The following is a 14054-nucleotide window of genomic DNA, read 5'->3' on the forward strand; positions in this document are numbered from 1 at the left end:
GGAGCAAAAGCAAGGCAGGCTTAAAACTTAGAGAGTGTAAAGGAAACTTTTATTAACAACCTAAAAGAATAATAAAATTCAGAAGAAAACCTTTTCTTAGGTCTCAATACAGGATGTGACCAAAAGTCCGCATTTTATCAGCATCTGTTGAATCCAGGTGGGGCAGTGTTCCTTATCTCTGTGGGAGATATTATCTGCTAATGAGCCATCTGTTGAAAACAGGTGCAGCAGTAATATTTATCTTTTCCACAACCCATCCTTCCTCCAGGGATATATCATCTGCTAATGGACCATTGAGTTCCACTGCATGACTGATAAAATTACATCATCCCATTGGGAAATGCTCCAGCCAGGGGAGGAGCCGAGCCTTTCCTACCTGGATAAAAACTGAGATGATGAACACCAAAGCAGCCTTTTTCCTCTGGATTCCAGAGGAAAACCAGACCATTCCACATCATCACTGGAGCTTCAGAGGAAAACTGCATCCTTCTACAGGATCACTGCTTCAGCTGAAGCACATCTGCCACTCCAGGAGGACTGCAGCCACCATTTAACGGGACTGCTACCAACACCCTGACTGACGGAGTGTCAGGTTGTGTTCTGACTTGGTGAGTGTTTTGGGTTTCTTCTTTGCACTTTGTAATACTGTATTTCTATTTTAATTATCCTAGTAAAGTACTGTTCTTCCTATTCCTGTCTCTTTGCCTTTGAGCCCCTTACATTCAAAATTATAATAATTTTGAGGGAGGGGGCTTACGTAATCCCTTTTAAAGAGACACTCCTACCTTTCTTAGCAGACCCCAGCATTTCAAACCCAGACAGGCAGATTTTGGGTCTGAATCTTAGTGTTTGGGAGCTTTATACAGATGCAAGTTGCCCAAAGATTTCCTGAGTTGAACTTGGGAAAGGAGGGATTCCCAGTCCATGGAGCTCTCTTCTTGTTTTTTTTTTTTTTTCCCCAAACCAGGATTTTTCATTCCCAAGGCGTACAAAGACAGAGCAGGAGGAAAAGCCCCAGAAATCCCTCATGAGGAGAGGGAAACCCAGCCCAGGGAACTGCGAGGAAGAAAGACCCTCCCTGAGCCAGGAAGGCGGCCGGAGATGCAGGCAGAGCTCAGAGCTGGTGGAGAAGCCTCATGGAGGCGAGAAGCCCCACAAGTGCTTGGAATGTGGGAAGGGTTTCAGCTGGAGGAGCAATCTGATCCAGCACCAGAGGATCCACACTGGGCAGAGGCCCTATGAGTGTGGGAAATGTGGGAAGAGCTTTACAACTATTTCTTATCTGCTGCAGCACCAGGTCGTCCACACTGGGGAACGGCCCTACACCTGCTTGGAATGTAGGGAGACCTTTAGGTGGATGTCTAGCCTGATTAGACACCAGCGCATCCACAATGGGGAGAAGCCCTATGAGTGTCCTGTGTGTGATAAGAGGTTTCACACCAGCTCCGAATGCCTCCTACATGAGCGGATTCACAGAGAGGAGAGGCCCTTCCGCTGCCCCGACTGCGGGAAGGGATTCAAGCACAACTCCACTCTCATCAGACACCGGCGTATCCACACTGGGGAGAGGCCCTACGAGTGTCCTGAGTGTGGGAAGAGCTTCTCACACAGCTCTCACTTGACCCGACACCAACGGAGCCATCACTAGGGGAAGCCCTGTGAGCTCTTCCCCGAGTGTGGGAAGAGCTTCGTGCTCTGCTCCAGCTCCATCCCCCATGGGAGGATCGGTGTTGGATGATCCCCAGTGGCTCGTTGGGCAGAGCCCTGGTGATCCGTGGCAGTGGTGATCCCCGTTGGGTGGGGGAAGGTGTTGGAGAGATTTCTCTCCCTTCTCCTTGTCCTGCTGTGTTTTGGTTGGTAATAAATTCCCTTCCTGTGCCCAGGCTGGGTCTGTTGTTCCCGTTCGGTGCTCGGGACGGGATCTCTCCTGTCCCTTCTCTCAACTCCCGGGCCTCTCCTCAGCCAATCAGACAATGCGATGGAGAAGATTCAGCCAATCAGGGAGAGCAGCAGTGATGACTCCCCGGTTGCCGGGCAGACCCGCAGCACCCAGTGTTCCCCACCTGGACCCCGCCCTCCCCGCGCAACCACGATCCCCCCGCGGGGTCCCCCCAAGTCCCTCCCCAGTCCCGCCCCACAATAAACGGGACCGGGGCTGTGCGCTGTCGCTCTATAAGAGGGGCGGCACCCGCAGCTGCCAGAGAAGCCGCGATGGGACGCGCCGGAGCCACGAGTGACGGTGACGGGCTGACGCTTGCGCTTGTCCTGCTGCTGGCCACTGTGGCTGCCTGCTGGCCCTTGGCCGCTGGAAGCCACGGGGGCGGCAGACAGGGAGAGCAAAGCGCAGCAGGCGCCCCGCGGTGCGGCCCAGAGGCTCCGGAGGGAGCCTGGGGCCCCTGTGGCTCCCGAGCCCTGCAGGCCTCGGGCGGGCCCTGGCAAGCGGCCACGTGCTCCCGCCAGCCCCCTGGGCAGCCCCTGCAGCTGCGGCCCCTTGGTGGCCGTGGCCCAGGAGCTGCAGGATCTGATGCGGCTGCTCTGGGATGTGGCAGGAGTTGTGGAGGGAACTGTAGGAGCTGGTGAAGCGGGGCCACCTGCCCCGCTGTGGCTCGTCCGGCTCCACGGGAAGCCCCCATCCCTTGGAGAGGCCTCGCTCCACCCCAGGGAGAGCCTCAACCCTGCAAGGATGGCACAGCAGCGGAGAGCCGCCATCCATGCAGGGGCCTCAGGCTGTCAGAGAGCCTCCATCCTGCCAGGAGCCTCTGCTATCTCTGACAGCCTCCATCCCTGGCAGAGGCTCAGTGAGACCTGTCAGGCTGCGGAAGGTGCAGAGCCCGTGGAAAGGTCTCCCAGCTCCCTTGGACTCACGGGCGTAAGCCTGACCATCGATGTGGCCAGGGAAAGCCCAGAAGTCCAAATGGGAGCCCAGCCTGGTGCAGAGGAGCCTTGTCAGGAGCAGCTGGGGGAGCAGCAAGTGTGCTGGAGCCGGCTGTTGCTGGCCCACAGCAGCCAGGACGCTGTGCCAGTTGTGCCAGCTGGCAACAGCCCCAGCCTGCTGGTGGAGCCGACCCTCTAGACACCAAGAGGGTTCCTCCATCTTCAGGAAGCTGCCCCAAGACAGCCCTCGAGCAGCACGAAGGCCTCTCTAACAGCAGGTGGGATCTGGCCAGGAGCTGTGTGAGGCTGCTCCGGGGCTCTTGAGGGGCATCCCCAGGCCAGGCCAGAGCCCCTGAGAGCAGCCTAGTCCCTGGGCGCCTCCAGTGCCTCTGATGCCAAAGGCTTCAGAGGCTTCAAAAAGCGCTGTGTGCTTTGCAGCTGCTCCTGAGCGGGCGTGGGCTCAGCAGCGAGCCGGGGCATGGCGGGCCTGGCGATGCCACGGACCGGTGGTGGGGCCGGGCAGGGGGCACCTGCCGAGCATCCCCTGGGGCCGGGCAGGAAGCCCAAGCAGCAGGGAGGCTGCCCGGAGGGGCGCTGGGGCATCCCAGGCAGGGGCAGGGCAGCAGCCACAGGGCAGCATCAGGCCCGCTGCAGGCATTGTCTCCTCCTCACAGCCCGACGGCACCCGTGTTCCCATGGAGATCGTGCTCATGGAGAAGGTGGGCTCTGGCTGCCGCTCCATCAATCCAGCTCCTCGACTGGTTTGAGCTGCCGGACAGCTTCCTGCTGGTCATGGAGCGCCCGGAGGCATCTCGGGATCTCCTGCAGCTCCTGCTGGAGCACGGTTCCTGTGCGAGGAGGTGGCGCGCTGGCTTTTCCGCCAGGTGCTGGAGGCCGTGTGGCACTGCAGCGCCTGCGGCGTCCTGCACCGCGACATCAAGCCGGAGAACCCCCTCGTGGAGCCGGAGAGCGGCGAGCTGAAGCTCCTCGACTTCGGCTGCGGCACCTTCCTCCAGGAGCGCGCCTTCCCACGATTTGCCGGTGAGCCCCCAGCCCGGGCCCTGCTCCCAGCGCCAGGCACTGCACGGCCCCATTCCCTCCTGGCCTCGGGGCTGCGGCCTCCAGCCGGCTGCCGGCTCGTGGGGCGCGGCATCTGCCCCGTGCCGAAGGGCAGCCGGCAGCCGGCCCCGCCGACAGACAGGGGGCTGCAAAAACCGGGATCCGGCCCCTCGGTCTGCCTGGCCCGCAAGGCCGTGGGCTGCTCCGCTGGCTTTCTTTGCCTTGCAGAACGGTGTCTTGCCTTTGGCCAGTTGCCCGGGGGACGTGGGGTGGCTCCGGGGACAGCGGGAGCCGCCGGCGCAGCCCCTGCCTCAGCCAGGAGCCGGCGCCGGGCTCTGCAAGGCAGCGGCTGCGCCCGGACAGCGCCGCCCGTCTCCCCCAGGAACACGCGTGTACAGCCCACCCGAGCGGATCGGCCTCGGCTGCTACCACGGCCATTCGGCCACCGTCTGGTCCCTGGGCGTGCTGCTGTACGAAATGGTCTGCGGGAGCCTCCCCTTCTGGGACGACCGCGCCATCGTGTCGGGGCAGCTCTTCTTCAGGCGCCAGGTCTCTCCCGGTCGGTGTCGGGCCCCAGGAAGGCAGCGGTGGCAGGTGGCGGCGCACGGCAGCCGGGCTGGCCCTCACGCAGCTCGGCGGGACGGCGCTGTGCCCTCAAGGGCCGGCCGCAGGAGGCGGCCCGTGCCGACGGGCCGGGCGCGGCACGCGTGGCTGAGGGGGATGGCCGTGTCCCGCCGCGCCGCTGTCCCGCACGGGGCACAGGGGCTCTGGTGCTGCGGGCGCCGGGGCGGCAGCCGGGCAGGAGCCTGCTGCCCGTGACCGGCGCTTCCTGGCTTCTCTCCCCAGAGTGCGAACTGCCCGCTGGTGTTTGTCCAAGCACCCCGCGGACAGGACAGAGCTGGAGCAGATCTTCCGGCACCCTTGGGTGTGGGATGGGCGTTTTTGATGCCTCGCCGGAGCCTGTGCAGCACCCAGTGACCACGTCCCACGCAGGACCCCAAAAATAAAAGAAGCACAAACCTATTGCAGGCTGTAAACTCTGGTCCTTATCAGCAGCCTCAGCTGAAGAAATCTCTTGGCAAAAGGGGTCATCCGAGTGCTCCCTTCAGCCTTCTTCAAGCTCTCCATACCTTTCCTTCGGCATGGGAATTTTGTGTCTTCCAGCACCGGAGGGCTGGGACGGGCTTTAACAAGCCGAGAAACGCAACAGTGAAACAGCCGCTGACCTTTCGAGCTCAAGCGGCGCCTGGCGTCTCCTGAAGGGAAACAATGGGTGCATTCCGAGGGCCAGCGGGTGGCAGGGGCACAGACCTTGCTCTGCTAGCAAAGCTGGGAGAAGAACCAGAAGCACCAAAAGGTCATTTCCCGTTGAGCCCTGATGAAATCTTCCTCTTTCTTTCCCTCCATTGAGCAGCAGGCAAACGTAGGCCAGGCCTCGTGGCTCATGGCAGAGCCTTTTTCCTCCCCAGGGAGCCTCCTCACAGAAAGGGGGGAGCCCCCACAGCCCAGGACTCACCAGCTCAGCCCGCAGAGCCAGGCTGCCCCCTGAGCCCCCCGCGCCCTGAGCCAAGTGGGGATTGGCGCCCATCCCGGCCACAGCCACAACAGATCCATCGAGGTTCACACCTCTGACAAGAGGAAAAGGGCCAGCAAAACCTCCGCTCGGGCCATGAGGAGAGCAGACTTCAGGCTGCAAGGTCCCAGGGAAAATGTTTTTAAAGGTGCTGGGGTCCATCAGTGCTGGTCCCTTTTGAAACATGTTGCATGACGACCTGGTTCAAGTCCGGCACGGCGGCCCTAACCCAGAGCCACTCGGTCCATCAGCTCCAGGACACCAATGTGGTGGACAGCAAATGGCGTTTATTGAGGGGTTACAAGGGTCTTTATAGCTTGGGCAGTCAGTGTCATTTCCTCTAGCTCACGTCCGGCTGTGAGCTCAGGTCCGGAGCAGAGGGTCTGACTGTGAGGGGGCGGTTCTATCTAACCGTACAGCCCGGTGTCTTCCGCACGCCTGTCCCTAACTCTCCACAGAAACGTCACCTCCTAAGGGCACAGGAGCCAGCGATTCCCAGATGCTGGAAGCCAAGGAGGTGAGGCACAAGGCTGGCTTGCCTGAACAGGCAACTTCTCTGGGAAAGAGAAGGGAAAAGGAAGCTGTGTGCCCTGTGGAATCCAGGTCAGGAGAAGAATACACAGTTGCTTCTTGCCATTGTAGGGAGAAATCTGTTACGCTGAAAGCTCAACTTGAGACTTAGGCAGCCAGAAATAAAAAGAGGGGGGACACAATAAAAAGAGTGTTTTCAAACACATTAATGGGAAAAGCAATGTGGAAAGAAAATCATCCCCTTCCAGGAAGTGGGTGGTCACTTCACAAACAGGGACAGAGACACAGTACAGGTGTTTCATGCATTCTTTGCCTTTGTTTCATGTGTTCTTTGCCTCTGTCTCCAACACTCATCCCTGCCTTTGATGCCTTAAGTTTTAGCTTTCCTATTTTTCAAGTTCTGCACTGCCTTCGTCTGAACATCATATCAAGTTCTCTTCCACAGTTTCATTAGACAAAACAATCCTTTTCTAGCCTGAGAACCAAGGACATCGTTGCAGCTTCAGGCCCAAATAGTTTATTTTTCCTCTGCTTTTGAATAATGAGAGATAAGACTGTAATGAGAAAGACTGTTCGCAATCTGACAGAAAACAAGATGTCTGTACAGCTAAAAAAGTTCGGGCTTCTGGTATTTGCTGGACGAATGAAAAAAAAAGAAAAAAAAAAAAAAAAAGGAAAAAACCAACCAACCAAAAAAAGCCCCACAGAACTGTGTTGGTTCCCTGGGCTGGGAGGCTCCCCCGGCTCCTCAGAGCTCTTTTGCCTCCCCGAGCCCTGCCCCGCTCGGCTTCCTCGGCGCGGTGCAATCCCTCCTCCTCACCCCCTCCCTCCCCCTCCTTCTCCCCCGGCGCTCGCTGCAGAGCAGTCGAGCAGCTCTGAGTGCTGGAGCTGAGCTGCACTGTTCCCAGACTGTCTGAGAGACGCATTGAAATACGTTTGTTAAAGTCAACCTTGTCCTTTTAGTGATTTGTGATTTTAGTAGGACTGACTAGAGTGATTTAGAGCTACCTGTGTGTATGTGACATGGCAAGATTTAGCTTTTAACAGAAATGTTGATAAAATTCACCATATAGAATTGCACTAACTTGATACTGAGTTTTTTGTTAGGTTATGATTTAGAGACTTATATACGTAAAAATATTTATTGAGATGTTTTACTTGGATGCTAGTAGAAGATCAATTAATTTTCGTGTCCAGACTGCAGAGCAGTTATCTAGGTTCTGTAACTTTGAATTTTATCTCCCACAGTTATTTGAAGCTTATCTGTAATTGGTACATGGAATTCCACAGCATAGCCAGATGATATTGTGTTATTTTGTTTGCTTGCTTTTTACCTGGCAGCTTTAATAAGATAATTTCATCATGTATTTTGCTATAGTTTTGTTTTAACTTGTACAATATAGTGTATTTCAGAACACCTGGAGACAGTTAGCTGAGTGAAAGGCTTTAGAGAAATCTTTTACTAATTCGGATTTACAGACCAAGCGAAATCCTTTGGTCTTGGCACAGGGCCCAGATAATTATGAACAAAAAGTAAAGCCTAAGATAAATCCAGGCAGTTCACTGAATTGTGAGGCTCTGTAGGAGTTGATATATTCATTGCAGACATAGTGACTATTTTGACAAATCTAATATGTAAGATTATGGTCCCATAGGGGAGAATTTAGGTGCTCTTTTAGTAGGAAAATCTGGTAGTACTATTCAGGGTATTAATGTCCATTTAGGTGTTATTAATTCTGATTATTTTGAACAAATTTATGCCATGGTATCGGTTAGTGACCCTATTGTTATAGCTGACTAAATGTTCCGTTCTAAATGTCAGCCAGACAAAATATATTCTTTTATTGTGCTGTTTTTCTGAAGATTAATATGAAATGAATAGAAAAGGAACCTGTATTGTTCAACTGACACCTTTTGTGAGTTGTGTTCCAATTGTAGTGGACTGGAGTCGTGGCACAGGAGGATTTGGGATATGCAGGACCATCTCTGGTATTTTGGACTTAAGAAATGACAGAACATCATCTGGAACAACAGTGCATTGTCACAGCCAAGGGACATCATCCAGAGACTATAATTATCAGAGCTTTGATTGACACAGGAGCAGATGTGACTGTCATTTCACTGCTTTTTTGGTCTTGGTCATGGCCCCTCACTGGAGCAGATTTTGGAGTTGTAGGATTGGGTGATGTGACTGTAGATGGTCTGTCTGCTGTTGTAATGAATGTGAAACATGCTGAGGGCCAACAAGCTGACATCAGGCCTTGTGTTACCAATGCTCTGTATAATTTATGGGGACAAGATTGTTTATCTCAATGGGGTGTAGAAATCACTGTGGGCTTTTAGCAAGGGCCACTGTGCTGTAGGATCCTGAATGATGGTTGTGACCTTGGCATGGTTTACAGATAAGCCTGCCTGGGCCCTCCCTATTGAAAAGCTTACTGCCCTGCAAAAATTTAGTAGCAGAACAGCTGCAAGCTGAGTATATTGAAGAATTCCTCAGCCCATGGAATACCCTAGGTTTTGTGATAAAAAGAAGTCAGGGAAATGGAGATTTTTGCAGAGTTTATGGCAGATAAATGCTGTGATGGCCAAAATGGGAGCTTTGCAAGCAGGTCTCCTAACATCCACTATGATTCTACAGAGATGGAAAATAGTTATCATTGAAATAAAATATTGTCTTTTTATTATTCCATTGACTGAACAAGAGAAAGAAAACTTGCTTTTACTGTGCCCTCTTTAAATCATGCTGAACCTAGGAAATCATTGCATGGATGATATCTTCTTGGCATCTGAAGATGAACAACAATTGTCAGCTCTTGAGCAATGTGCTGTCACAATTTTGGAAACTATTGGTTTAATTATTGTCCCAGAGAATGTACAGAAACAAATGCCTTGGAAATATTTGGGGTTGATAATGGCCAATACTCAGATTATGTCTCAACTTGTCAAATTGGACACTAAAGTTAAAACTGTTATTGATGTATAAAAATTGGTTGGTGCAATAGGTTGGACTAGGCCATATTTAAGGATAATTAATCATTAACTATTACCTTTATTTGAATTGCTATCAGGGACTACTTTCTTTACTGATAAGATATATTTGACTGCTGCAGCAGAAAAGGCTTTAGAAGAAACTGGACTGGCTTTGACGTGTAAATCTGTTAACAGGATAGATCCTTGTGTTGGAGTGTTATTATTTACCTTAAAAGATCATGAAGTGCCATGTGGGATATTGGGTCAATGGAATGATGAGTGGGGAGATACATTGCTTATTTTGGAGCGGATATTTTTATCTTTCACATCCTGGAAAACAGCTCCAGGGCTTTATGAACTTTTTGCAGACATTATCATCAAAGGTCGCAGACGTTGTCATGAGATTTTAGGCCATGATCCTCTAACTGTTGTGATAGCTGGACAGCAATGATACTTTGAACGGTGTTTTCAAAAGCCTTATGAATTGTAATCTGCTTTGTTTTATTTTACAGGCTAAATAACATATCATTAGCTTTCTCACCCTATTTTGACTTGAACCAGGGATATTAGCTTTCAGGGGAAAAATCTATCATTTTTTCTTGTCCTGGTTGTCAGATGACTCATATTTCAAAATATTACGGTACTAATCCCAGGGGTCTACTCCCTTTGCAAGAATGGCAAACTGATGTTACAAGAATGCCTGAATTTGCTCATTTAAAGTATGTTCATATTATGGTTGATATTTTTTCTCATGCTATAGTTGCATCAGCATTTGCAGGTGAAACAGCTCAAGATGCTATTCATCATTTTTGTCATGCTTTTTCTATTTTAGGTGTTCCCTTGCATATAAAAATGAATAATGGTCCAGCATATTATTTCACAGAAATTGCAAATATTTTTTCATGTCTGTGGGATTGAACACTCTATGGGTATCCCCCATACCCTGGCAGGCCAAGCAATTATTGAAAATGCTCATGGTGAAGTGCCAAATTCAAAAGCAAAAATGGGGGAATGTAAAGGGGAAGCACCTCACGTGAGATTGGACAAAGCTGTTTATGTCTTAAACTTCTTGTGTCCTTTGCCTGATTCACAGATGTATCCTATATTTCATGATTTTTCTTCTTTAAATTCTAAACAGCCGAATTTTCATAAGGATGTTAAGGTATGGGTTAAGGATTTCATTACTGGAATATGGGCTGGCCCAGTGCAATTAATAACATGGGGGAGAGGGTATGCTTGTGTTTTGGCAGAGGATGGCCCTCGTTGGGTTGCTGCTCGCTGTGTTAAGCCGTACTTGGAGCACACTGTCGCTACTCGCGATGTATTTCGCAGAAATAACGACACGGACTCCTCTAGCTAGGTGGCTAAAGAAGTGGTTTATTGAACGACACGGACACTCTTATAGTGTGTTCCGCAAACTGCAAACAGAACAGCAGTCTATTGGATAATTGAAGAAAACAAAACTTTCTCACAAACCGTGAGAACTGTTTATCATAGAAGCCCAGGTGTTAATCTTGTTATTAATTCCTTTTTATTTTTCCCCAGTGTTATCATCCTGGGAAAGGCTCAGGCTGGAACTGAGAAACTGTCTCAGCCTGGGAAAACCTCCTCTGCATGAGAGAGAAACTGTCTCAGCCTGGGAGCTTCCCTGCCTGAGAAAAGTTTCAAGCCCTTGCCATTTTCATACTGAGGCTTCAATGGCGTCCACACAAGATGGCTCCTTGTCTGGATCAGGAATGATGTGGCCAGCAGGACCAGGGCAATGATTCTTCCCCTGTGCTCAGCACTGGTTGGGCAGCACCTTGAGTGCTGTGTCCAGTTCTGGGCCCCCAGTTTAGGAGGGGCATGGAGGGGCTAGAGTGTGTCCAGAGAAGGGCAACAAGGCTGGTGAGGGGTCTGGAACACAAGTCCTCTGAGAAGTGGCTGAGGAAGCTGGAGCTCTTTATCCTAGAGGAATCTCAGGGGAGACCTCATCACTCTCTACAACTCCCTGAATGGAGGGTGCAGCCAGGTGGGGGTCAGGATCTTTTCCCAAGGAACGGTGACAGACAAGAGGACACAGCCTTAAGCTGCACAAGGAAATATTTAGGCTGGACATTAGGAAATATTCTTCACAAAAAGGGTGATTTGGCATTGGAATTGGCTGCCCAGGGAGGTGGGTGAGTGGATATGGAAAGATTGGATGTAGCACTGAGTGCCATGCTCTGGGTGACAAGGTGTTGTTGGGTCACAGGTTGGACTTGATGTTCTCAAACATCTTTTCCAGCCTGGGTTATCCTGTGATGATTGTGACAATGCAGGGCCCTGGGGAAGCAAGGGGCCATTGTGACAGTTCAGGGCCTCATGGAACTGAGAGGACCATGGTGACACTGTGTATGACATGGCACCACAGAGCCAAGGGGCCACTGTGACACTGTGGGGCTGCATGGAAGCAAGAAGTCCATGGTGATAGTCTGGGTCCATGTGGAACCAAGAGGCCACTGTGACACTGCAGGGCCAAGGAGAGCCTTGTGAGAGCCTGGGGCCAATGGAATCAAGGGGCCATTTTTCCACTGCAAGGACTCTTGGAACTAAGTGTTATAAATGGGTATTGGATGTGTTTGATTTTGTGCAATTAATCAAACAACAAAGTTAAATTTAGCTGTAATTTATTAATAATAGCAATTGTATATAAATGAATACAATCAAAATATATGAGTTATATAAATTTGAGTAAATACAAATTTAGCAGCAATTTAAGTATAATAGAGGTCCAATGGTTTGGTTGAATAAAGCATAAGCAAAACCAACCGGGGGATTCCCCGACCGGGGGTACGGGCAGGGCCATTCCTCTCACACTGTACCAAATCAGTCAAGCTAAAATCTCACTTATATACTGTTTACAAATGCATATTAATACAGAATCTTTTAGAAAGCTCCTCCTCATTTCTATTCCTAAAATCTACGTCACTGTGTTGTGTTGCACATGCGTCACCAGTGGTCGGGGTCTCTCCTCCTTTCGGGGCTCTTGTTTCCGATGAAGGCTCTGGGTCTTCCTCAGTGTTCGCTGTTTGACCTCGCAGGTGGCGGAGGAACACTGAGATTTAAGTTATATAATTAAATATATGTTCCAAGAACAGGCCTTAGTCCAGTGTCCAGTGGTTGAAATCATGCCAATTTGGCTTAAGTCAAGGTCGAAAACCTATTTCTAGATATTTGTTCTTAGACCTATACCCTCCCTATCCTGCCTCCCACCTAACATCTGGACAGTGAGTTTTTCTGCTTTGTTTAACCATTTCCTTTATCTCTTTTTGCCTTATCGCAATTAAATACAATTATTGATTAATTATAATGCCACAATTTTGCCAATATTGTTACAATTTTATTAGCACGAATCATGTATATAACATGAACAAGGCCTGGGCTGGTTGTGATGCCTTAAGTTCTGAGTTTTCTGTTCTGCTTGGGTGTGCTTTTCCGTTGTGCTTAGGGTGATGGAGACAAAATAGTCCGATTTCAGCTATGGACTCAAAGACAGTTTCTTCAAACTTCAGGCCCTAAAGAGGAGGGCGGGCCAGCAAGCAAGCAAGGAGGTTGAAACCTTACAATTTGAGACTATTAATTGGATGCTTGACTCCTGTATGCAAATAGACTAAAGTCTATAAAGATGTGATATTATGTGACCAAGCCCTCTTTTGCTTCCATCTTGGAGCCATCTGGGCAGGCCAGGGGCCACACTGTGGCACTGGTACTGCCAGGGTGTGGCCTTTGAAGGCCTCTCAATAAATACCCATTTTATTCCCCTTAACTCTGTGTAGCTTCTGTTCCAGCTCCTCGAGGCATCAGGATTGGCGAGCCAGCCAGGAGAGGTGAGGCATCTGGAAAATCCCTGGACTGAAGCCCTGCCGGCAGCCCTGGAAAAGCCCAGCAGAGGTCCAGAGGTATCAGAGCCAAGAACCCTGGGAACAGAGGGACGTGAGTGACGGAATAAAAGAGTATTCTGTTTGTTAACATCTGGGTTAGGTGCTAAGAGGGTTTGTAAATTGTAATTTTGTAAAGTGTAAATTTCTTTTGGAGGACCTTAGGACTCTAAGCAGAATTGTTGTGCTGCTTATCTGTGGGTAAGAAGGAACACCTTCTTAAAGAGCAGGTTTAAATTGCAGTGCTGTTGGTTTGAAGCTAAAGGGTGGTGCAACTGATTATTGTTTGTGCTGTGACTCTGAGGGTTGTGAGTTCAAATCCTGGCTGTTTGTGCTTTGCCGCTCATTTCAGAGTATCAGATGGGTTGTACATTCTTTTCCAAATGTGATAATAATAGTATTCCAAGAGATAGCCCTTTGAGGTTAATATTGAAAAGCTGGGTGAATCCAATTGGGGAACAGTCTATGCTTTCAAAACCTAAACTTAATAGACTCTCAGAAAAAATGTGGCCAGCATATGAACTAGATAATGGAGAAACCTGGCCTAAGTTTGGAAGTTTCATCAAAAATTAATACCAAATTTAATACCCCGAATATGTGGAGACAGATTTTTTGAAGAGTTATAGCATGCCCAGCTCTTTCTGGTATTAGGGTGTGAGCAGGACCGAGACAAGGAGAAAGAACATATATTAGTCTTAAAAAGTAAAAAGCAGGAGCCAGCTTTCAGTAGTTTATGTAAAAATCCAGAGGAAGCAGAGATGGAGCTGGCTGTGCTGCCACGAGAACAGGATCGGTCCCGGCTGCGCTGGGGCGGGCTCGGGTCAAGGCACAGCCCCTCCTCCCGCAGCCCCACAAAGGGGGAAAAGGGGGCACGGCTCAGGCAGGGCCCCGTCAGTGAAGGAGGAGGAAGGCGGGCCCTGGCAGCCATGCACACTGCCCCACCGCTGTCTCCGGCACTGCCCCGAGGGGTTGGGAAAGAGAGAGGAGAGAGCCAGTGCGTGCAGCCCTCGGTACCGCCCCGAGAGGAGGGGCCGGGGGACAGGGCCTTGTACTGCCCACAGGGGAAGTGGCGCCTCCTCCGTTCTCAGGCCTGTGAGATACCATGACAACCCTGAAGGCCAGGGAGCTGCCACGGGAGGTGACAC

At 50.7% G+C, this 14054-nt stretch overlaps 1 pseudogene; it reads left to right on the plus strand.

Moving 5' to 3' along the window:
- The first annotated feature begins 1123 nt into the window (after nucleotides 1-1123).
- Nucleotides 1124-14054, plus strand: part of LOC130255595 (zinc finger protein 665-like) — a 49878-nt pseudogene continuing 36947 nt past the window's right edge.

Source organism: Oenanthe melanoleuca, chromosome 7 (genome assembly GCF_029582105.1).
Source record: "Oenanthe melanoleuca isolate GR-GAL-2019-014 chromosome 7, OMel1.0, whole genome shotgun sequence".
Classification (NCBI taxonomy): domain Eukaryota; kingdom Metazoa; phylum Chordata; class Aves; order Passeriformes; family Muscicapidae; genus Oenanthe; species Oenanthe melanoleuca.